Consider the following 17,521-nt stretch of genomic DNA (forward strand, 5'->3'; position numbering starts at 1 on the left):
CTTTAAATTCACACTCCACATGCCCTCATAGCATCTTGCCATTACTGCAGCTAAAGGTTAGCCTGAGCGTCCTACATCTCTTCGTGTCTAAGTTTGCAGCCCCAGGAGAGAGAGAAACAGCTCTCAGTGCCCGTGAGGCCATGGTGCTCCAAGCTTCTCTATTGTTGGAAGCACCAGAGTCCCCAAACCAGAAGAGGAGAGGACGGCTATGGCATTTTAGGGTCATTTTAGGGCAGTACTTTAAAGGATGTTAAAGTGAATCATGTATGTTAGGAAAAATATCTCTTACACAAATATATTTCTTTGTCAAAGGTGTGTATGCGTGTGTGTGAGAGTTGAGTGCATGTGTGCGTGTGCATTGTGTGTGTGTGTGCGTGTGTGGATACTGTGTGCATGCACAGTGTGTGAGAGTGTGTGTCTGTGTCCCATCTTGTCATGTCCCTGTTCTCCAGTCACGACAAGGAGTGTACTGTCCACTGTGTCTCTTTGGGACCAGAACTGCACGTATCTAACCTTGAATTCAGCTTCCTCCATGAGCCCCTTCTCCCCTCCCTGGCAAGAACTGGAAGACAGGACCTAGTGAGGGGTCAGAAAAATGCAGAGAAATAAAACTGTGCAGGAGGCGGCAATGAGGATGAAACACCATAATTCCGACTGGAAGAAGAGTAGAACCACCGTTAGCGTCTTGTATTACCCTTATGAATCTGGATGCATCCCCTATGCAGAGTTTAAGTCAAAACTCCAGGCTTAATACTAAAAAGGAAGCATAGTTTGGAAAGGTAGTTTTGAAAAAATCAAGAAAAATTCACACAAGTCTTAAGAAAATGGTTTCATTCTATGACGCATTACTGAGAAATAAAGTTCTTAAATCTGTATAACTGTTATCAGGCAATTTATAGGTGTTTCATCTAGTACTGGGACATAAGAAGAATAACTGGAATAAAAGGAATACATTGGCTGGCTTTAAATTAGAGCTTTTTAAGGAGAAAACTGTGACAAGATTATATGTCCACTCAGTGAGATTTATTTTCTAAGCAAGAGCTTCCTGGAAGATTCAGCATAGATATGAAAATCTCTTCCCAAAAGGGCATGAACCTCTTGCCCTAAGGCAGTTTTCTTCTCTGAAACAGAAGCATATCCATATAGTCTTTAATGTATATTCTTTATATCTTATACTTAGAAGGTGATAATTATGCATTGTATATATGATTGTGTGCCTTGCAATAAAATAAAAACTGTACCTAAAATCACATCAGTCCATTACTGTGCTCAATCAGTCATTTATTCTTTAATGGCTTCGATGATGCCGCACTTCGGCAAGAATGATGCTCACTGTTTCTCAAAAATCTAAACTGTTGCTTTAATTTTCCATCCACGACAATGTTGTAGATGATTAATGGAAAGGAACGGAACATGTAGGAATCTAAACCGTGTATGATTTAAATTCCCAAACCTATCAATCACTTAGGAAAATGCACTTGTTTCCAGAATAATGCTACCAAGATCCCAGAATCAATGGTACATACTGCCTTCCCTATGAAAAGCCACTTTTTCACTATTAAAAATATGCAAAATTCAAAGTCAAACTGTCCCACCAATAAAAACATGAAAAAATCAAACTCTTCTGGAAACACAAGCAGCCTTCCGCCCTGCTCCCAATAAAATACAACTACATCACTGCCATGAATTGTTTCTAAACCTCAGGGTATTTGAACACACATAGAACAATTAAAAAATCAGTATCTTGACAAAAGAAAGATTTTTTGTAAATAAAAACAAAAATTTAGGAAAGGGAAGTGAAAAGGGGAACTCCTTTTACTAATTGGGGAGAACACACTAGCAAGTCCTATTCTCATTTAAAACTGAAAATTTCTTACTACTATTTATCTTTAATTGCTAACTCAATTTTTCATTAGTGATTGGAGCTCAAGTATGTTTTAAGGTTCCATTTTTGGTGGATCCTTCCAAATTGAATTGGAAAAAGTCTAAGGAAGCAAATAGTTTTTCATTTGAAACAAGGTTCTTTCCTTGGGCTGGATGCTATATATGTGGTTGTAAAAATGTTGGAATGTGCTGAATATGATTAGAAATTTATTTTTAAAGGAAATTGCTAATATACTTGACTGGAGGGAAAACTCAATATGCAGCAAGTTGTAGGCATTATGACATCTTTTCCTCTCAGTAATTAATTTACAGCAAAACACATTTTAGCAGTGTCCACGTTTGTGGAAACTAGTGATAACAATAACAAATGAACATTATAATTATATAATTTTTTTCAATAACTGGTGCTTGAAAGGATGTTCATTCAGATTTATGCCAGGAGTCATATTAGATTCTGGATAGACAGGTAAACAAAACAGATACACTTTTGAGGCTTACAGTGTAAGAAAAACAAGCAGCTAAAGAATTAATCATGATGTATTGCACTGGAGGCACAAATTAGTGGAATGTAGCCTATTCTGAAAAGTCTATCTATCCGTCAACCTAGATGTATTTTTAAAATTGCTCTATCCATGTCTTTATGCTACACTTAAAACTATTAGAAAATTTAAAATAACAATATTCCAATAATTGGAGATAACTAACATGGCAACTACTAAATAATATGTGACTTGAGTTTCAAATAGTCAAGGAAGCCAATATGTTGGAAATCAAATAATTTAGGAACAATATAGTCTTGGGATTACACCAGAGGATGAGACGTTGATAATTATGAGGTATGCTATAAAGATGTATATAAAACACAGACCAAACTACAGGGTCTAACGTAGTTGCTTTTAATATCTTTAGTGGAACTGGAGAGTACAGAGTTGAAATAGCTGGTCTGCAATCAATTCACTGCCCATGCGGAGGGGGTGGGGAGAATGAAGCCAGGTGACTGCCTAATGTCCTTCTTCTCAGCGGGACCTCTGGACCTCTGCTAACTAATGATTTTTGCTCCGTGGAAGAGACCTTATCTACAGAATGCCCTTAGCAGGATGTCCCTGGCTAGAGGATTACTTGGAATAAACCTATAATCTATAGGTTTATGGTTTGGGGTGGGGTATAAAATGGATATGTTTCATAATTTATACACTTTCTATGCTGTTCGAGGTGATCTAAATAATAATATTATTTAGGGGAAGAGAGTCCACGTCTGATGTAAAAAGAAGGACCAGGGAAGCACACTGAAGTCTCAGCTCTCTCTCTATCAGAGTTGTAGATTTCCTGTATTCTTGAAATTACCAATAAAACTTGATATTTCTATGTCATAACGCACCTCAACCTGAAATTCAGGCTAAAAATATGCAGTTTAAGCCTGATATACGGGGAATTCCCTGGCGGTCCAGTGGTCAGTGGCGCTTTCACTGCCGGGGTTTCATCCCTGGTCAGGGAGCTAAGATCCTACAAGCTTCGTGTCAAAAAAAAAAAAAAAAGCCTGAGAGTTACTAAAGGAAAATATCAGTTAATTTTTGATTTAAAAAGAACAATGCTTCTATGTCAATATATAGTATTAATCATTATAAAACCTTACATTTTTTGCTATACTAAGTGCTTTACAGGTCCTGAGTTAATACTCTCAACAAGCCTATGAGTTAGTTGTGTGAAACAGAGATGTCACAAAAATTTGCCAATGTCACATGTTAGTAAGTGGCAGAGGTGGGAAAAAATGTGATTATTACATGCAAAGCGATGGGCTCTTTTAGGGTCAGAGTTCACGGGAGTTTGGTAAGTTGCAACAGACGCAAGTGGGAGGATAAAAACTAGTACAGACTTGGGAATTGGATTGCCTGGCTTTAAATCCCAGCTCCAGGTGAGATTTGTGTGGTCTTGGGCAAGATATTATCTTTTCTGCACTGCAGCATCCTCTATAAGACATTGACAAAAAGAATATCTACCACCTGGAATTATTGGGCTCATACAATACTACAGTCAATACTCAACAAGTGTTAGTTAATATAATAATTATTATTCTCCGTTAGCTTCACTGCAAACACATTGTATTCCATTATTTCTATGGTTTCTTCCAATTCTAAAGTCGTACAACTCTGAGATCCCCGTGGGCTGCATCACATCACCACGTGACAAATCTGGACACATGGTATCTAGCAGGTAGTGAGGACACGACTCACATCTACTGTCACCTCCTTCCCATCAGTCGTTGCAAAATAAAACGTGGACACAACTATGTCCTGGGAAGGGGTCTGAGTATTCCAGCATGATGAAAACAGGGCTTTGTCTTCCAGCATCACGAGAGGCCCAGTGCAAGGGCTTTGTTCCCTTCTCCAAACTTAGAAGGTATTCATTCCTGAGAAACGAACTGCCTTATCCTCATTGGTTGATCCCTCCTATAAGTGAGGGTTTGTACTGGGAACAGGAAAGGACTGACCTGGTTACTTTCTAACCTGAAGGGACCACCGCAGCTGGTGCATAAGGCACAGGGGGCTTTGTTTGCCATGTAGCTCAGGGATGCTGAGTGTCTCAGATGATAGACATGAATGGATTCAACGCTCAAATGATGATGTCAGGGCTTTGTTTTGCTCCTCATATCTTTGTTCTTCCGTGTTGCCTTCATTTTCGGGAAATCTCTCTCTGTGGTACTGGCACCTCCAGGCTCACATGGTCCTTATCGCTCATGATACCCAAGGAATAGAGGGACCCTCCCTTTTCCAGCACCCACACATCCGAGGAAGGGATTCCAACTGCCCCATCCCTGCATCAATCACTGTTACCGGGGGATGCAATACTCCAGCTGGCCAGACCTCGTTTACGTGCCCCCCCCATCCAGCCCCATGTGTGTACTAGCAGGGAGGAGCTGGGGAAGGGTAGTTTGCCTTGAACCTCAGAGAGTGGATTTCCATTAGAAGGAGGAATCTATTACCAGAGACAGGAAATGGACCCTGGGAAGAGAAATACAGCAGCTATCCACCAGTGTATCCATCTGGTCAAACTTTCGCCCTTTCCTCAAGGGCTCTACAGGAAGAAAGGGGAAGAAACTGGTGGGAAGAGAAAAATGGAGAAAGCAGCTTTGAAAGGAATGTACCTGTAAAAGGTATCTGCAGGTGGAGAGCAGCAATATAGTCCAGGGGTATAGTATATACCACAGGATCCAGGGACATGGCACTCCGACAAACTACCTCACTTCTCTCCTTCTGTTCTGGGAGCTGGGTTCCGGATTTATGGTTAACCAAGAAGAAAACCCACACTAAAAATATTTATATTCCTGAGTGTTAATAGCAATTAGTATTCAAGTTTACAAATTTTGCATTAATAAAATAGAATAGGGTAGTCTTAAAATTAGTAAGTAAAATTTAGCACATAAGCCACAGAACAATTAATACTTTTGAAGAGTTCTAACACTGACATTATTTTATAAATAATACAAGGTGACATTTGTTAGGAAAAAAATTAATATTTGCAGATGTTGGAATAACACTAAACATGGCACTGCTAATACAGAACATGGTGTACAGTTGCTTATCACTGCCGACTAAATTAATGCTTTCTTGCACCTGCCATACCTTCCGTGTCTTACAACTTTTTATATCTTCCATAAAGATGACACTTTGTCATATGGTGGCTATTTATACTTACGTTTATCCTGCAATTATCAGGTCTAAATGAGACCTAATTTCAAGGAGGATGGAGTCAGGCATTACATTGCCATGGAGAAGAGATTATGATACAGGGACAGTGGGGGGAAAATTCATAAAATGATGTGTTTTCCATCAGTATCCAGAGAAGAGGGCTCTGCCATTCTTCCTGTAACTGCACACAAAACTGTGACACATGCCAGCCGGAGCATGTTTCCATTTGACTGAAAATTAAGAGTATTTGTATTCTGAGATAATTTGAAGAATAATGCACCAATAAATACTGAATTGATTTTTTTTTAGTGCTGACTTTTTTTTTTGTAAACTAAAATATTTTTTTTCCGTAGCCTGTTTTCATTTTGGAGTTCTGCTTCCATGAACAAACTGTGATAAGATGACCCTCTCAAGGTCATTTGTTTTTCTCTTTCTGACTTACTTCACTCTGTATGACAGACTCTAGGTCCATCCACCTCACTACAAATAACTCGATTTCGTTTCTTTTTATGGCTGAGTAATATTCCATTGTATACATGTGCCACATCTGCTTTATCCATTCATATGATGCTGATCTTAAACTGTCCTCTTTTAGAAACATTTGGGAACATGTCCCAATCCCCTTCCCATCAGCCACCTCCAAACAGCTACAAGCTCTCTGAATCCAGCTGCAGAATCTTACAGGTAATTTGTATTTCCTCAGAGGCTAGCACAGTGCTTTGTATATGGTAAGATCAACTAAGCATCTGGAACAGATGTGTAAATGTTTCCATTTTCTACATATAAGCTACAGAATCCTGAACAGTATGCAATGATCTTAAATTAGGAACTTGGAACCCTGGGCTCTGATGTTAACTAGCTGTGTATCCTTGTCTTACCTTCCAAAGCTCTTAATTTCCACTGTAAACAAGAAGGTGTGAACAGAAGTCACAAATATTTTATTCTGTGAGTAAGCCTAATCCTTGCCTCTAACTTCATTCCTGTCGGATTTACTGTGACCAAGTTGGTTGGGGGTAGGGGGTGTTGAAGGGCAGCGGGGAGAAAGAAGGGTCGTCATGAAAGGGTTTCTCCTTGAGGCATTAGTCCTCATGATAACAGGTATGTTTGTCACTCCAAAGCTTAGCTGAAAATGGTGCAGCACGAAATGGTGTTTCGGCCTTGATTGGGAGAAATGGTGGTTGTCCTGCTGGGCCCTTCTGAGTGGTTTCTTAAAAAAAAAAATCATCTCCTGAGAGTTACTTTTTTTTTATGAAGCTTTTCTCCTTCACTCCTGTGTATGGCCTATACTGAATTTGTGATAAATGTTTTTTTTTTTAAGAAACTATAGATGAGTGATTCTTTTTTTTTTTATAAGCAGATATTCATTTTTAAAATTAATTAATTAATTATTTTTGGCTGTGTTGGGTCTTCGTTTCTGTGCGAGGGCTTTCTCTAGTTGTGGCAAGCGGGGGCCACTCTTCATCGCGGTGCGCGGGCCTCTCACTATCGTGGCCTCTCTTGTTGCGGAGCACAGACTCCAGACGCGCAGGCTCAGTAGTTGTGGCTCACGGGCCTAGTTGCTCCGCGGCATGTGGGATCTTCCCAGACCAGGGCTCGAACCCGTGTCCCCTGCATCGGCAGGCAGATTCTCAACCACTGCGCCACCAGGGAAGCCCCGTGATAAATGTTAATTTGAAAATTGAGAGTAAAATATTAACGCACGTATTATGAGCTAAACTGTGTCCCCCCCAAAAGTTCATATGGTGAAGTCCTAGCCCCCAGAACTTCAGGATATGACTGTATTTGGAGATAAGGCCTTTAAAGAGGTACTCGAGTTAAAATGAAGTCATTAGGGTGGGTCTTAATCCAATGGGACTGGTATCCTTATAAAAAGAGATTAGGACACAGACACACACAGGGGAAAGACCAAGTGAGGACACAGGGAGAAGGTGGCCATCTGCAAGCCAAGGAGACAGCCAACTCTGGTGACACCTGATCTCGGACTTCTAGCCTGCAAAATTGTGAGAAAATAAATTTCTGTTGTTTAAGCCACTCAATCCGTGGTACTTTGTTATGGCTGCCCTAGCAAACTAATTCTACATAATAGATCTCAAAACATTTAACTTGTAGACAGCACCCTTTAATTAGAATTTAATTAGGAACAAGACTAGACAATCAAACTGAGGGACTTCTGGAAAATTCCAAATTTCATTAGGTTTCTTTTCAACATAGGGTCTTCATTTTTTTGCAGTTTTATTGAGATGTAATGACATATAACAATGTATAACTTTAAGGTTGACTTGCTACACATATATTGCGATATTATTGCCACTGTGGTGTTAGCTAACACCTCCATCATATTACATAATTATCACTTTTTTTTTGTGGTGAGAACAATTAAGATCTACTACTCTCTATATAACGAGGTATCTTTAAACTGTTGCCTCTTAAGAATGAGACATCCAGGTGGCCTCTGTCCAGAAGTGACTTCTTTCTCTCGATAACATTGTACACACATACCCTTCTGGTAGTTACCAAAAACTTTCATATATACACAATGTATATGTGTGATCTTTTTAGTGCTAGATTGCAAACTTGATGACAGGAGGTATGGTGTGTACTATCTTCTCAATTTTACTGTAAATCTAAATGTGTCCTGAAAAATAAAGTCTATTTAAAAAAATAAGAATCCTTCCACTGTTCCTGCATATTCAGTTATGGGTTTTCCCCCACTGTTTTTTCTCTTTTCTTCGTGGTTTGGGAGGTGTCTTTTGGTGTACCTTAAAGTTCACTGATTGTTTTCCCCTTCGCTGTGTCCACCCACTAAGGACATCCTTCATTTCCATTACAGTGCTTCTGTTTCTAGCTTTTCCTTTTGATTTTTTTCTTAGCGTTTCCATCTCTCTGCTTACACTACCCATCTATTCTTGCTTTTTGTCCACTCTTCTGTTTTTCTGTCCGCTTAGCATATCATTCATAGTTATTTTAAATTCCTGGTCGGACAATTCCAAAACCTCTGGCCTATCTGAGTCTGGTTCGGGTACTTGGTTTCCTATCTGGTCTGTGTTTTTTGCTTTTTAGCCTTGGGTTTTGCTGTTGTTGTTGAAAGCCACACATGATGTACTGGGTGAGAAGAGCTAAGGTGAATGTGCTTTCAGGGTGAGGCTTGATGTTGATCTGGCTGGGAGTTAGGCTGTGTTTACTACCTGCTCAGCTGTAGGCATCAGAGACCAACATTTCCTCCTGTGACCTATCCTAGTTTTGTCTCCCCTGCTGTCTTCAGGGTTTTCTTGGAGAGCCTAAAATAGAGTCTGAGCCGTGCAGTTCTTTTCAGCTGTAATCCTCTGTTATCACAAAGGAGTCTTTGCTAGAGTGGTAAACTGGGGGAGGGAGAGCCATTCCATATTCCTACATGAAGTATCAGCCCATGTCCTTGGGCTCTGACCTTCACAGGTGCCTTTCAGCTGTTTTTCACCCTCTTTGGTGGGATAAGAAGACTAGAGGCGCTGAAGTTGGGTGTTACCTTCCCCTGTTGTTGACTAGACTCTGGTAAAACCCAAGCTGGTTAGGCTCTGGTGAAATAGTTTCCTCTGATGGCAGGCCTCTGTTAATGAGAGCAGATGTTCTGGGTATATTTCAGAATGGTTACTTTCCCCTCCTCCGGCTTGAAGCAAGCATGGATTATTCCCTGATCTTCATCTTGAGAGCCTGGTGGGGTTCCTGGGGGAAAAAACTCACACAAATGTGCCCCCGCCCCTGCCAAGACTGGGCCCACAGGGGTGTTGGTTTTCTCTCGAGCTGGTCCACACTCAGCTCACAGGAATTAGTCACTTCTCCTTCCATTGTTCCCGCAGCTGCAGCTTCAGCTCCAGCAAGCTCTGGTTCCCTGTTCCCCCCTCTTCAGCTTGCAGGCTGGTAGTCTGCCCTGTGACCTCAGTTCTCTGATGGATCCCAAAAAGCCATTGGTTCTCAGTTTTCCTCCGTCTTTTTCTTGTTGTGAGGCGGGGAGTGATCACTTCTGAGCTCGTCACATGTCAGACCAGAAACCAGAAGTCTCTGGAAATAAAGCAGAGTCACGCTACGTTGCTCATTTGTGCCCTGAATGCAGGGACCTGCAAGGACTTGGAATAGAGAATGGCTCTTCACAAACTTTGAAGTTTGGCCACAAAAAATATTGGATACCAAGCCCTGTCCAGAATCAGCACTGAGGGAGGGGCACAGTGGAAGGTCCTTGCATTTCTAAAGAACCACAGGAAAGTCTGGAATTTGGTTGGTGTTAACAGCCACGGATCTGGGTCTCAATGAGCTTAATGACAAAGGGAGGATTTACTTACCTGCTCTCCTCAAGGACTAGCATAGTGTGGAAACCATCGAATTCGGGCCACAACTGTTTGTAGAACTGAGATGTTAAACACTGTGGCTTGAGTATTAAATGTCCTTACTTTGCCCTAAGGAATACATCAAATATCAGGTACAGAAATCTAAATGCTCAAGTAATTTCAATTAAAAGTCCTGTGTTACACAAGTACATCACATTTATATTTTCAGGGTTCACAAACCACAGTTGAGGTCATTTTCATCTTTATTTTCTCCATAAAACCTGGCAAAGTGTCTTACACTTAGCAGGTGCTTAAAAAAGACTTGTCTAATAATTAAACGAACAGAATAAAATGGAGTGGTTCTTATTACAATCATTGTAGTATGGAGAATGCACACGAAAATTTTGAGAACCCACAGTTCTTGTAGACCATTAGCATGGTTTTAATTCTAAACATATTAAAATCACAGTCTTCATTATATTAATTCCCATGAGTCTAAAGACCGTGGAGAACTTCTAAAGGTCTGTCCAAAAAGAAGTCCACAGGTTCAATGTTTAATTCAGCTCTGGAGAGTCGACCACAAGTCTATGTCAACCACGTGTCCTGAATATTTCCGTGATGGTCTCCATTTTAAACTTCAGATTAGTTATCAATTTTATAGATTCAGAGAAGGTGCTCACTCTTTTCCTGACCAGACATGGATCCAGGCAGAAAAAAAATCACTGTGAAACCGCAGAGCTTCAGATTCTCTCTGCCAGCCCGTCTCCTGCCTTTCCCTTTGTGCTGTCTTCCCCACAAATTTCTCAGTCCCTGCGACTTTTTGATTCCATCATCTACCCTAAATCACCTTAGAAACCCAGAAAATATTACATAGCATAGACTGTATTTATTTCCATTCTGTTTCTTAGTAAACCAGCCCTGGAATTATCCTGCCACTGTTAACAGGCTATCATTTATTTTGCTGGCGATGGGAGGGGTCACTTTTGGAGGGCTATGACCAAGAAAATTCAAACTCCTTATGTGGAAGGAGCTCATATAGTTGTGGTCAAGACATGCCTTTTAGCAGTCCCCTTTTTCGCACTCCACAAACATCTGTGGAATAAATGAATGGACAAGTGAACGAATTATGAGGCGTGGAAAACGCATGGCAGCAGTACACTTGTATTCTGAATCACTCGCTAATTGAACAACCTTATGTTAGCCATGTTTTTCTCACCTAGAAAATGAGGGTAATAACTCCCTCTCTGGGTGATTCGAAAGGGGTGAAGACATGACTTCTATTGAAATGATTTGTAAGTGATCAAGCTCTGTACAAAAATGGTTATCATACGAAATAGTGATCTTGGTTCGCAGCCAAGAAACTTTCCTGGGTTCCAAAATTCAGACACCCTATTGTCTTTGTTTTATAGTGAAAGAAGGAGTCTGCCTAGGGCCAGCTATTGCCTTTTGGATGGAAACTAAGCTTAAACTGAAGTCTGTGTGACCTAAGGGAAGAAGCAAATTCAGAAACTCTATGATATTGAGCTATGTCTGGCCAGCTCTGTGGGTCAGATATGCTTGGTAAATGTTCCATCAAAACGCAGTCAGACTTTCTGGGCTAGAATCCAAAGGGTTTTTGTTAAGTCCAAGGTTTTCATTCTTGAACACAAAACATTTTGTTAGTACCACCATCATCCATGAAAAAGCAATTATCTTTTCCTGAGAAAGCTTTCTTTGGAGAAATTTTCTGTTCGTTGTGAAAGGCCCAAGCCCACTAAATGATCTGAATGATTATCTGCGAAGAGATTTTTCTAAACCGTTGTCCTTTAAATGTGCTTCCATAAATTGCTGGGCCCTTAGGCGAAGCTCAGTTTTGCCTGGAGCAATTTTTCAGTGACGTAGATCCTGAAAATAAAGAAACGGTGAATTTTGATCACTGCCAACACACCACAACCATTCCAGGCTTTTCCATTTTTTTTTTTGCTCAGTTAAACTTCATTTTTCCTGATCTCCCTGAACATGGAACCTCAAGTGCACTTCGCATATGGGAACAGTTGCACACCAGGCCCCTCAGAGTGAGGAGCAAACTGAACGAGTAAAGTGCAAGGTTAATACATGGACGTGAGAGTGTAATTTTGTGACCAGACCATGGGAAATCCCAAGCAGTTAACCAAAATCCCCAAGATATTTCAATGTATATTTATACTCTCCAAAAAGGACTCCCTTGGTTTCCATGGCACCCAGGGTCCTGGCTCTCTGACCTCTCTGGCTTTGGTGGATTCAGCTCCATTTCTAAGAAGCAGAATGTTTCGCGCAGAGACACCTGAGGGAAAGGACCCCTCGTCCATTCATCGTCCATGCATCGTCTCCCTCTGCTAATTCTGCTCTCTCATGCCCGTTGCCTTAGGCTGCTCTGTTTTTCCACTACCTGTGGTTAGGGATCACCTCTCTGTGATTTTGCTAGTCCTTGACGCTGTTACACAAATTCCTTTCACCTTAAATATTCTGAAAAACACCGTGTTCTTCGCTCACTGTCTCCTTTTAAAATTGTCTGCAATTCCCCAGCCTGGTTTCCGCCCTACCTCTCTGATTCTGCACGGCTTTTCACAGGAGCAGAGGGCCTGAGAAATCCATCACCTGTCAACCCTCTGTTCACCAAGGAGAGTTCAGACCTCAGGGGCTCTTGCCTTCGCACATGCCGGGCGCGATCAGCTCCTGGGCGCCCACCTACTGCGTGGGAACCCTTCCAGCCGCCTTCTTAGCCTCTGGATAGCGCTGCCCTTTGTCCCTTCCCTGGCCCCCCAGCCCTCTGGGTGCCCCCCGCTTGCTGTCTCTCCCCTCCCCTCCCCACCCGGCCCTTCTCCCTCGCTGCTCCCCCATGACCCCATCCTCTCTCTCACTCTTCTTGTTTGATCCCAAAGCTCCACCTGGGGGGCTGACCCCGTCTCTCATTTTAGCTCCAAATCCCAGCACCTCTGACTCCTCTTCTCCCCTCCCTCCCCTCCCCCTTGTGTCCTTGTTTCCACAGCTGTCCTGGTCAGGAGGCCTTGGTCCCTCTGGGCAGCTTCCACAGCCCGTCCCCAGCACCCACTTGCCTGTGCTCTGCTGTGTGACCTGCGGTCCTCTCTCCCTTCTTCCCTGCAGTTCCAGGTCTCGTTTCCTGTCTCACCTTGCGTCTCTCCTGCCCCCCTCCCTTAAAAATAATTCTCCATCCTCGGCCAGGCTAGTCTTCATCTCCAGCTCAGGGTAACAACAACAAAGTTAGTCCTTCGGAGCCTCTTCTAAGCCCTCTGAGCACTTCTTCGTTATAGGTACACACACCTTATCTGTGAGTCCTAAAAAAGCCCTATGAGGTAGACACTATCATTTTTAAAAAATTCTTTTCCATCATAGTTTATTACGAGTTGTTGAGTATAGTTCTCTGTGCTATACAGTAGGACCTTGTTGATTATCTATTTCATATATGGTAGTGTGTATCTGTTAATTCCAAACTCCTAATTCATCCCTCCCGCCCCTTTCCCCTTTGATGACCATAAGTTTGTTTTCTATGTCTGTGAGTCCATTTCTTTTTCGTAAATAAGTTCATTTGTATCGTATTTTAGATTCCACATGTAAGTGATATCATATGATATTTGTCTTTTTCTGTCTGACTTACTTTGCTTAGTATGATAATCTCTAGGTCCATCCATGTTGCTGCAGATGGCATTATTTCATTCTTTTTATGGCTGAGTAATATTCCATTGTATATATGGACCACATCTTCTTTATCCATTCATCTGTCGATGGACATTTAGGTTGCTTCCATGTCTTGGCTATTGCAAATAGTGCTGCTATGGCGATGCTATTATTTTGATTCCCATCAGGATAGGTCACCCAAGAGTGGCCTGGGGCCTGGGATCCTGTGTGGACCCCTGGGTGTGCTACTAGACCTCGGCTTCCCTCCACCTCACTGCCCTTCCCTTCCGAGGAGGCCCTGAGCCCACGTAGGCGCAAAAAACTGTGAGAGCCGCTGAGTTCTGGACCCCGCCCTCTCGACCGGGACCTGTTGGCTGGCCTGATTGTCACTTGCATATCTTCTCCTCCCGCCGACACACACCTCAGAACTGCCCTGCACTGCCCAGCTGCTGCAGTACCTACGTGCTGCCTGCTCTCACACCTGGTAGACGCGTGGACCACACTTGGATGCAACGATTGGCCTATTGTAACTTGCTTGTAGGGTGACTCTCTGAAGACCCTTAAACCCTCTGGCTCCAATTCTGATATGACCCTGACCAGTAGTTAAACCAGTCTATTATGACATTATCTTCCTCTCTAGTCTTACCCTAATTAAAATCCACGTTGTCTAGCCTGGCTTCCTGAGCAGGCCACGTCTGGTCCAGCCCCGGGACTGCTTTTGTCTCTCCTCTCCTTTCTGTTTTCTAGCTCTTCCAGGGGTCTCCCCACATCTCCACAGCCTTCCCTGTCTTGTGCACAGTTACAGCAATGCATCGTTTCACCAACTGAGCATAAACTTCCCAAGGCAAAGGGTGTGCCTGAGATCAGCGATCTTCCAGCTTGGCTGTGCAACGAAGTCACCTGAGAGCGTTCAAAATGCAGATGACTAGGCTGTGCTGAGACCCTACCGAGTTCAGACCACCACCCAAGATGACTTTGGATGCTCAATGCCTGTGCATAATAGACAGTCATTATTCATGGTGGTCCTCGTTTCTTTTAATTCTCCAATGAACTTGTAAATTACATAGGCTATAAACTGCCTGGCCCATGCCTGACAAGTAATAGGTATTCAGTAAATGCTAATTATTTCCCTTAGTCCTTCTTTTAGTTATCTCAAGTTTTATAGCCTTCATGTGTTTAAATAAGCATTTTAACGGATTTATATGCCCCATATTTCTTCCTGTTCTGTATATTTACGGCTTCTTCAGTTGGAGGTTCTCTGGCTTACTCTGGACCTTCAATTACCCCTTTCAGATTCTTTCTTTGGACATTTTCATATTAAACTTGTTCTTTAGTCTGCATATTCTCAAACCTTCTGTACAATTATATATTCTGCCACCTACTCTTTTTTCTTTTTTAGCCTTGATCTTTGCTTCTTTATTTTTCACTGTAACTTTCTTCCAGCAATTAGTGAAGTCGACCTTGAAATCTCAGAGCCATTCATTTTTACATGTGTTTTTACTGTATCTTATTTTATTTAAATTCCCTGCATTGAACATTATTGGAAGACTTTGGAACTTAAAATTTAAGTTTTCTGTCTGATTGCAATGGCCTGTATAGGTGGAAAAGGTAGAAGAGAATTTCAAAGCTAAAAGAGATCTTAGATATTATCAGTTCACCTGCTTTGTTTTACACATGAAGCATCTGAGACACAGAGATAAAGTGAATTACCAGGGGTTACATTGCTAATTAGTGGCAGACTCACTTTCTTGGTGGAGGCAGGGGAGGGAGAGTAGCTCTCACGTTTAATTGTGACATTTTAAATTGTACAATTGTTTTGAGCTCTGCATCTTCTGCCCCCATGTTTAGTCTCTTAAAATGACAAAAGCGCCTAACAATCAGAGGTTTGGGGTTTAATAATTTACTTCCAGCTCCTATTTGCAGCACGCAATATTCCTTTGAAATACCAGACAGACCCGGCAGTGGCCAACAATAAATTTCCCATCTCCAGTTGGAAAAGTTCAGGTTTTCTTAGGATCCTGTGTTGCAGTGACTCTTGTCCAGAACTGGTACCTCCCCCGAGATGGGGAACTTTAAATGTGCCAGTGAGAAAAGCTTTTTCTCCTTCAAGGAGAAGAGAGAAAATCACCCCTCAAAAGCCAACAACCTGTCTGTGAGGTCTTTCTTTCTTCCTGTCTCGTCTCTTTGAGCTGTTTGGTTCGTCCCCATGCCCGCCCCGCCCGGTAGGGCAAAAGAGACTATAATCCAACCTGAGTTACGAGATACCAGATAGTGGAGGCCTTGCAGACGAGTCAGCACAGGACGGGGCGGTGCTGGGAGTCACCAGGAGCCACGGAGATGCTCCTTCACCCCCAACATCCAGTGTATGTGCTTCACAGAAGAACAACAAACCTGACACACCTACACAACAGGACAGCTAGAACTACAAAATCCATCCATCCAAGGGTGGTGGAGGGCAGTGGGGAGAGGAGGCGGGGAGGTCAACGGCACCGGGAGAAAAACAAAGCATCAAGTCCGTCCAGGAAGCGGGGCTGGCAAATGCTGGGGAGCAGCTGCAGGGAAACCTCTGGTCCTTGCAGTCTCATCGGAGTTAAAACCCCACATCCTGGTTTCGGGAAGATGCTGCCTTACCTGCACCAGAGTCAAAACTCCCAGCTCCTCAGAGAGGAGGGAATATGCAGAGGGCCCTTGGCGGGAGTGGGTCCCGCCTCCCGGGTGGGGAGGTGAATGGGGGCTAAGAGCGGCCCCGGGGTCTTTCCAGTCCCACCCCTGCCCTCAGCCCTCAGCTCGCAGAGACGGACGCGGCGAAGGGGGCTCCTCTGAGGAGGCTGAGCCCTCAGGACCCACTGCAGGCAGCCGGCTTGGGGAGGCGTCTACTACGTCAGGAGGCCACCAGGAGAAGAGGCGCGGCTCTTTGCTGCCCATTCAGCTGGTGTGAGCAAAGGAGAGGAGACAGATGGAGCTCCGGGAGATGGACGTGCCCGGCACGGTCAGGTAAAACCACCGGACAAGGTCCAGAAACTCGCTGTGGTGGCCCCTTCAGCCTCTGGCAGAAAGTTAGTCCTCTAACGTGAAAAGTGAAACTCTACACATCCACGCAAAGAGCGAGTGCCGGGAGCTATGAGGGGAACAATTCCTACAGCTCACACAGTCATTTGAATTCTGTCCAGCAGAGTATAAGGAACTTGCTGAAAACTCGGGGAAATCAGTAGATATTAAAAGGGCTAAAATAGCTCTAGAGATAAGGATACGGCAGAACTGCCCTAACAAAGCTTTAAAATAATCCCCCAAAGTATCAACACAATCCAGAGGAAACTTACTTGATGTCCCCAAAGAAAACGAACATTTTTTTTTTATTTGTTTATTATTTTTTTTTTTGTCTGTATTGGGTCTTCGGTTCGTGCGAGGGCTTTCTCCAGTTGCGGCAAGCGGGGGCCACTCTTCATCGCGGTGCGGGGACCGCTCTTCATCGCGGTGCGCGGGCCTTTCACTATTGCGGCCCCTCCCGTCGCGGGGCACAGGCTCCAGACGCGCAGGCTCAGCAATTGTGGCTCACGGGCCCAGTTGCTCCGTGGCATGTGGGATCTTCCCAGACCAGGGCTCGAACCCGTGTCCCCTGCATTAGCAGGCAGATTCTCAACCACTGCGCCACCAGGGAAGCCCGAAAACGAACATTTTTAAAGCAAAATAACAAAATCTAAACATTCAACCGTGTAACATACACAACATCTGGCATCCAATCAAAAAAAATACTAGGCATGCAAAGAATCAGCAAATTATGATCCATAAGCAGTAAGAAAATTAGTCAGAAATGATGGAAGTATCCGGCAAGAACTTCTAAACTGCAATTATACATCTTACAAATGTGCTCAAGGATTTATGGTGAAACACCAACGTACTGAGGATATATGTACGTGTGTATACATGAAACTTCTAGAAATAAAATATGGAATATATGAAATAAAATAATCACTGGGCGAGGTTAACATATTCAACACT

This window comes from Balaenoptera acutorostrata, chromosome 17, assembly GCF_949987535.1.
Source record: "Balaenoptera acutorostrata chromosome 17, mBalAcu1.1, whole genome shotgun sequence".
Lineage (NCBI taxonomy): Eukaryota > Metazoa > Chordata > Mammalia > Artiodactyla > Balaenopteridae > Balaenoptera > Balaenoptera acutorostrata.